The sequence below is a fragment of the Idiotropiscis lumnitzeri genome, chromosome 12 (assembly GCF_059441095.1).
Source record: "Idiotropiscis lumnitzeri isolate Australia: NSW breed Sydney's pygmy pipehorse chromosome 12, RoL_Ilum_1.0, whole genome shotgun sequence".
NCBI lineage: Eukaryota > Metazoa > Chordata > Actinopteri > Syngnathiformes > Syngnathidae > Idiotropiscis > Idiotropiscis lumnitzeri.
In genome coordinates, this window is record NC_142402.1 from 2,939,500 (window position 1) to 2,946,581 (window position 7,082).

The 7,082-nt window shown below is 51.7% G+C and overlaps 1 long non-coding RNA gene across 1 annotated transcript; it reads right to left on the reverse strand.

The window, feature by feature from the left end:
• Positions 1-294: 294 nt before the first annotated feature.
• On the reverse strand, positions 295-3,874 carry LOC148325180 (uncharacterized). Its single transcript, XR_015846212.1, has 2 exons — positions 3,295-3,874; positions 295-1,642 (listed from the first exon to the last, which is right to left on the reverse strand). It is a non-coding gene; the product is annotated as an uncharacterized LOC148325180 (long non-coding RNA).
• Positions 3,875-7,082: the final 3,208 nt, after the last annotated feature.

Here is a 7,082-nt window from a genome sequence, read left to right on the forward strand (position 1 = left end):
AAATACAGACTCATGCAATTTATCTTTAGTAAAAAACACTTATGAATCGATTATTGACTTGTGTGCGGGCGGTGTGGGTCGGTTCCCTCTCAGTAATAATGTCAGTGTGTGCCCTGCAACTGGCTGGTGACCAGACCATGGTGTGGGAGACCTTTCGCCCATAGTCAGCTGGGATAGACTCCCGCGACCTTGCACAGGATATCCGGGGTGGATGATTATGATGACACTTATTGTCAGGTTCGCCAATTTGACATATCGTGTTCGAAAGCTAAAAGGAGAGACAGACAGCTCAAGTGGAGACAGAAAGGTTAACAAAGTTTATTTGGCAACTTCATCTTCCTTCTGTTCCTCGATGCTTTTCACACATTCCCTTTTATAACATCGGGGAATCAGATTACACTCAAGGGTGGTACAGTTCGTCTTCTCAAAAGCTGGTTTGGTCCGGTTCATCATTGGTGTGTCGTCGTGGGTCGCAGCTGACTTTGACGTCAGCATCTCTTATCAGGACCTAGCACGATGTTGCTTGCTTCAGACTCACTTCTGAAGAAGTGCCACCGCCCTTCTTTTCAACATGATATGTGCACCATGTATTGAAATAAAGTTGCGTCATGGCAAATGTATAATAACCTCCAAATATTATTCTAACATTCCCCCCTGTTTATTCTACATTTGCCCCAAATATTATCATCAATGGAATTTCCAAAGATTTAATTCCATCAAATCATTAGCTTGATAGCAAATGTAAACCCCTCTATTTTTCTTTGTTTAACTTTAATGTATTTGAGCGTTTTGGATTAACGAATAGGATCTCCCAGGTAAATTCAGTCGTCGTCATCAACTTGGTCATCACTGTCTCCTCCATCACCAGCACTTCTGTAATTAATCAAAGGATATATTTCCTGTCGTTTGGAATTTGTTGGAGCGAGAGCTGTTGAGATAAGTCGGAAAAGCAAAACGCGAATGCAGGGAATACAACAACATCCATACAGTACAAGGATTGAGGTGAACATTGTTATAGAAATCATTACAGAAAATACCATATTTTTATATTTACCAAACGTTTTGTTCCACCACTCATCCCATGCAGAGGTAGTCACACCTGAGTGTTCCTTCAGCTTATGCTTCAGGGTGCGCAAGCCTGTAATGGCTCTTGTGAGGGACCCTTCCGGAGAAGTGTTTGTTAGGAATGAAAGTGCAACACTGATCCCCAATCACGGCGCAAACCCCTCCTCTCTCTGCCAACAGCATGTCCACCGCGATGCGGTTTTGAAATGCCATGAGTGATGTTGCTGCCAATTGTTCTTTTGGACCAATTTTACGTCACCCCAGATGGAAGGACGACGTAGGACCAATTGTTCTTTAATAGCTATAAATCCTTCTTCAATGAAGTTCCCCAATCTTTGCACGTTATAGTGTATGTAATTTATTCGATCCACATTCTTATTCGGTGTAATCCAAAGAAGAATGGACTCGAACCCCGCTGCGATTTGATTTACCAATTTATACTCATCTGGTACGCCCCTTGGTTGGCCAATTGCATCCAAATAAGTCATATCACCATCCCTCCAGGAAGCACTTCGTCTTTTCCTGGCGTAATAATAGGGGTATTCGTCGGCTTCAACTGCCCTTTGAATATCCCTTGCTGTGGATGGAAAAATAGACACTGGTAAGAGAAGTGACACCAATGCACAAGTTCCAACTGCGTCCTTTAATGAATCAAATAATTTAGTACCCCGCACCACCACCACACATCGCTGCGTGGCAGTAGTGTACCTGCTTGGAGTACAGTTGTCTTACACCACTTGTGTTCCTGTGAGATTAACACAAGTAAAGTTAGCCACTGCCACATCGGTAGAAAAGATAGGCTTATCTTTCGTTGCCTTAATCGCAGCGTACACATCATTCCAAGCAATGCAGTCCGCATTAGGTGTTAATTTCATCATTACTTCTAAAAGGCATGTTGATGGAAGAGCTGTTGGAATTACTCATAGTAATGGTCTCGGACACATGCATGAAACACAGCTTTTAGTGCAACCAAAACTACACAACACAAAATCTCAATTTTTTATCCACGCGAAAATCATGTCAACCGAGAGACCCCTAATAGGGTAGGGTTGAGATGACTTTTTACAATGCACAAGGTGTATGTTGCTTGGGGAAACTGTCCTCGTTTTGGGCTTATGTTTCCCTGACAATTGTGTCGAGCACAGATCATACAGGCTCTTCAAAAAATCTTTTGAGAAAAAATTAAAACCCATATGTTGTATAAAATTGGTTTGGTTTGTCTTACCATACCATCCCTCCTGTTTGACATGTGTGTCAACATGTGTCAATATTGCGAAAAATATTTTTTGGAAGAATTGTTTTTTTTTTTTTTTTTTTTGTTTTTTTTTTTTTTTTGTTTTTTTTTTTTTTTCCCTCTGAACTGACATATATGCCATTAGTCAAAGTAGCTCCTTTTTCTAGCCATAGATTTTCTCTTGCATAAGACTTTGTTGTTGTATGTCTGCAATGATGTTGCCTCGCAGAACGTTATCTATCAGCGCACACACAGCCACACCTATGAATGGCTTGGTAGCTGCTTCTCCACCTCTTTTTTTTTTTTTCTCTCTCTTCTCTTCGTTTTATTTTGTAAGTATTTTTGTGTACTAAGCTGACCAGTGAATTCATATTTTGTTATCCATGAGTTTAAATGTTTTACTTTTTCCGGACATTGGCTTTCTATAAATTTCTAGTCCTTACACGTCAATTGTTGTTTCGGATCCTTTTTGCTAGCTTTTTTACTGTTTGATTTCCCCATGTTTTCCTAAACTGTTCTCCAATCCCTGAACAGGCTGACAATTACTTTGTTTTAGGTAATTCCCAAGCTTCTGCTTCCCAGACAGTTGTCGGTTAAATTTCCTGTTCCAAAATGAGGTTGCAAGCCTCCATACACACTTATTCATTCACACTATTTTTCCCTTTTTATTTATTTTTTTTTTTTTCCCTCGTCTTTTTTTTCCCCTTATTTCTCTTTTTTTCCCCTTTCAAACGCGCGTGGAGGATATACCCCTGTTATCCCCTATCAGTGTTATAGACTATCTCTGTCTCTTCACGTAACATTGACTAGTATTCTTACGGTTTTACACAGTTTTAAAGACTTACTCTGTCTAGTCCCCACAATATCCCCACGGAATTTAACTACTTACTTGCAGAGGAGTCCGCCCTCCTGTTAACGCAGAATTTAACTACGTACCCCTTCAAATGCCCACATTTATCACACTCATTCATCACATTCGGACTTCACACACTCACCCAAGATGAGCTGAACGTCTCTCTCCGCAGCCTCCCTTCAACTTTCAGCATCCAGTAGCAAAGTCGAGGACCAGGTCCAAAAAAAGAAAGAATCCTCATCTTGTCGTGGCCACGATTGTCCCCGGTCGTCGGCTTCGCCTCTGGACGCCTCCAGTATGTTGGGTCCACGGCTCTGAAGGACCAATTTTATGTCAGGTTCGCCAATTTGACATATCGTGTTCGAAAGCTAAAAGGAGAGACAGACAGCTCAAGTGGAGACAGAAAGGTTAACAAAGTTTATTTGGCAACTTCATCTTCCTTCTGTTCCTCGATGCTTTTCACACATTCCCTTTTATAACATCGGGGAATCAGATTACACTCAAGGGTGGTACAGTTCGTCTTCTCAAAAGCTGGTTTGGTCCGGTTCATCATTGGTGTGTCGTCGTGGGTCGCAGCTGACTTTGACGTCAGCATCTCTTATCAGGACCTAGCACGATGTTGCTTGCTTCAGACTCACTTCTGAAGAAGTGCCACCGCCCTTCTTTTCAACATGATATGTGCACCATGTATTGAAATAAAGTTGCGTCATGGCAAATGTATAATAACCTCCAAATATTATTCTAACACTTATGAATCTACACAGCAATGTACAGTTGTGTTTGTGCAACTTCCTTTCATGCAAACAGGTGAAACACACATTTCCTTTGTTTTGTGCCGAGAAATATGGGTATGAATACTACAGCAACACACTACATATCGAAATACATACATCTGCTTTACATTCAAAAGAAAAAGGGGGTAGGCAGCATACATAAGAACAATTCAAAAACAAATCATTTGAAAAAAGGGCAGTGTATTGAAGTTAAGCGGTAAAAATAGTCTTGCTCAGCGATGGGCACTTAAATGACAGAGGGGGGGCAGGGGCACATTTTTTTTATCTGTCACAAATGTCAGGTATCGCCTTGCGGCGACGAGGAGGTGGACCCAAGAAGCGAGGAAGCAGGGGTAGGTAAAACTTAAAGGGGATTTATTGCGGAGCTTAGCAGGGACAAACAACGGGGCGTGGACAAAGAAACAACAAAAGGCAACTAAACGAGACTAAACTGGAACGAGGACAAGGACCAAACACGAGACGGGAACGAACAAGGCAGACAGGGAACGATGACAAGAGCAATAACGGGAACAGGGCGTGGTCGTGACAGTCCAAAGGTGACGCGGCAACAGGGGGCAAACAGGGTAATGACCCGACACTGGGTTGAGGGCATGGAAGGCATCAGTAGTCCGGTAATCAGGGGAGCAGATGGGGAGCAGGTGTGTGATCGTTGATGAGGAGCAGGTGCGTGGCTGGTGAGGGCGAGGTGCTGAGGGGAAACGCCCCTGCTAAGCTGATCAAAACAAACAGGAAAAAGCACATGGCAGGAAGGAGGGGAGAAAATGACAACGAAAACAATAACAAAAACCGCATGCATACAAAAACAATAACAAAAGGCTGTCATGCCCGACGCGGATCATGACAGTACCCCCCTTCAAGGGACGGATTCCAGACGTCCCCAAGAATAACAAAAAAGAAAAAACCATGTCCCAAAAACAAGGGTGGGCGGAAGGGGTCGGGAGGTGGGTCAACGACCCGTGATCGAGGCCGGTCTGGCGGATGCCCGGGGGGCCAGACCAGCGAGTCCTTTCGTGGCCCTTCAGGGGGCCGTGCGGGTGGCCAGACCAGTGCGTCCCGATGGGGCCATTCAGGCGGACGTCCGGGACGACCCGAACGCCTCATGGAGTCCGCTGATGGGGCAGAGACGAGGGGCGGCGGCGGGACGCTGGGTGCTGCAGAGGACGGAGCTTGGACCGGCGTTGAGGCGGGCGCAGCCGAGGCAGGAACTTGGAGCGATGGCGGGACGTCGGACGCCGCCGAGACGGAGACGAGGCACGGTGGAACGCCGGACCCCGCCGGAGCCGGGACGAGACGCGGCGGTGGGACGTCGACCGCCGTCGAGGCAGGCACTTGGGGCGGCGGCTGGTCGTCGAACCCGCCGAGACCGGAACGTGGAGCGGCGGCCGGTCGTCGAACCCCGCCGAGACAGGAACGTGGAGCGGCGGCTGGTCGTCGAACCCCGCCGAGACAGGAACGTGGAGCGGCGGCTGGTCGTCGAACCCTGCCGAGACAGGAACGTGGAGCGGCGGCTGGTCGTCGAACCCCGCCGAGACGGGAACGTGGAGCGGCGGCGGCGGCTGGTCGTCGAACCCCGCCGAGACAGGAACGTGGAGCGGCGGCTGGTCGTCGAACTCCGCCGAGACTGGAACGTGGAGCGGCGGCCGGTCGTCGGGCGCCGCTGAGGCAGAGACGTGATGCGGCGGTGGTTCGTCGAGCGCCGCCGAGGCAGAGACGAGAAGTGATGGCGAGTCGTCGTCCACCACCGAGACAGGAACCAGGAGCAGTAGCGGATCGTCAGAAGTCGCCGAGACAGAGGCGAGGAGTAGCGGTGGTTCCTCTGGCACCGCCGGGCCAGAGGCGAGGAGTGGCGGTGGTTCCTCTGGCACCGCCGGGCCAAAGGCGAGAGGCGACGGCGGGTCTTCGTTCACTGCCGAAGTAGGGAACTGGAGCGCCTGCGGATCGTCGAGCACCGCCGAAACCGGAGCTTGGGGTGACGGCGGATCGTCGAGCACCGCCGAGGCAGGGATTTGGAGCGGCGGCGGGCCGGGCGCACCCGAGGCAGGGACTTGGAGCCGCGGCGGGCCGGGCGCAGCGGGGACCGGGACTGGTAGCGGACGCAGGTCGTGCTCCGCCGCAACAGGGACTTGTGACGGACGCGAGGCGTGCTCCGCCAGAACTGGGACTTGTGGCGGACGCGGGGCCTGCTCCGCCGGAACAGGGACTGGGGGCGGACGCAGAACGTGCTCCGCCGGAACAGGGACTGGTGGCGGACGCAGGGCGTGCTCCGCCGGAACAGGGACTTGTGGCGGACGCAGGACGTGCTTCGCCAGAACGGGGACTTGTGGCGGAGGCATGGCGTGCTCCGCCGGAACAGGGACTTGGGGCGGACGCCTGGAGTGCTCCGCCGGAACAGGGGCTGGTGGCGGACGCAGGGCGTGCTCCGCCGGAACAGGGACTTGTGGCGGACGCAGGACGTGCTCCGCCGGAACAGGGACTGGTGGCGGAAGCAGGACGTGCTCCGCCGGAACGGGGACTTGAAGCGCTGGCGAGGCGCCGGAACGGGGGTCAGCAGCTCTCGGGAGGCCAGAACGGACCCCAGCAGCTCGGGGGGAACCTGGACGGGGCTTATCAGCTGGCGGGGAGCCGGAACGGGACTCATCCGATGGCGGGGAGCCGGGACGGGACTCAACAGCTGGGGAGGAGCCGGAACAGGGCTCAGCAGCTGGCGGGGAGCCGGGACGGGGCTCATCAGCTGGCGGGGAGCCGGGACGGGACTCCGCAGCTGGCGGGGAGCCGGGATGGGACTCAGCAGCTGGCAGGGAGTCGGGACGGGACTCAACAGCTGGCGGGAAGCCGGGACAGGGCTCAGCAGCTGGTGGGGAGCCGGAACGGGGCTCATCGGCTGGCGGGGAGTCGGGACGGGACTCAACCGCTGGCGGGGAGCCGGAACAGGGTTTAGCAGCTGGCGGGGAGCCGGGACAGAGTTCAGCAGCTGTCAGGGAGCCGGGACGGGGCTCCGCAGCGGGCGGGGAGCCGGGACGGGGCTCGGCAGCTGGGGATGAGCCGGAACAGGGCTCAGCAGCTGGCGCGGAGCCGTAACGGGGCTCAGCAGCTGGCGGGGAGTCGGAGTGGGGCTCTGGAGGCTGCGTCTGATGAG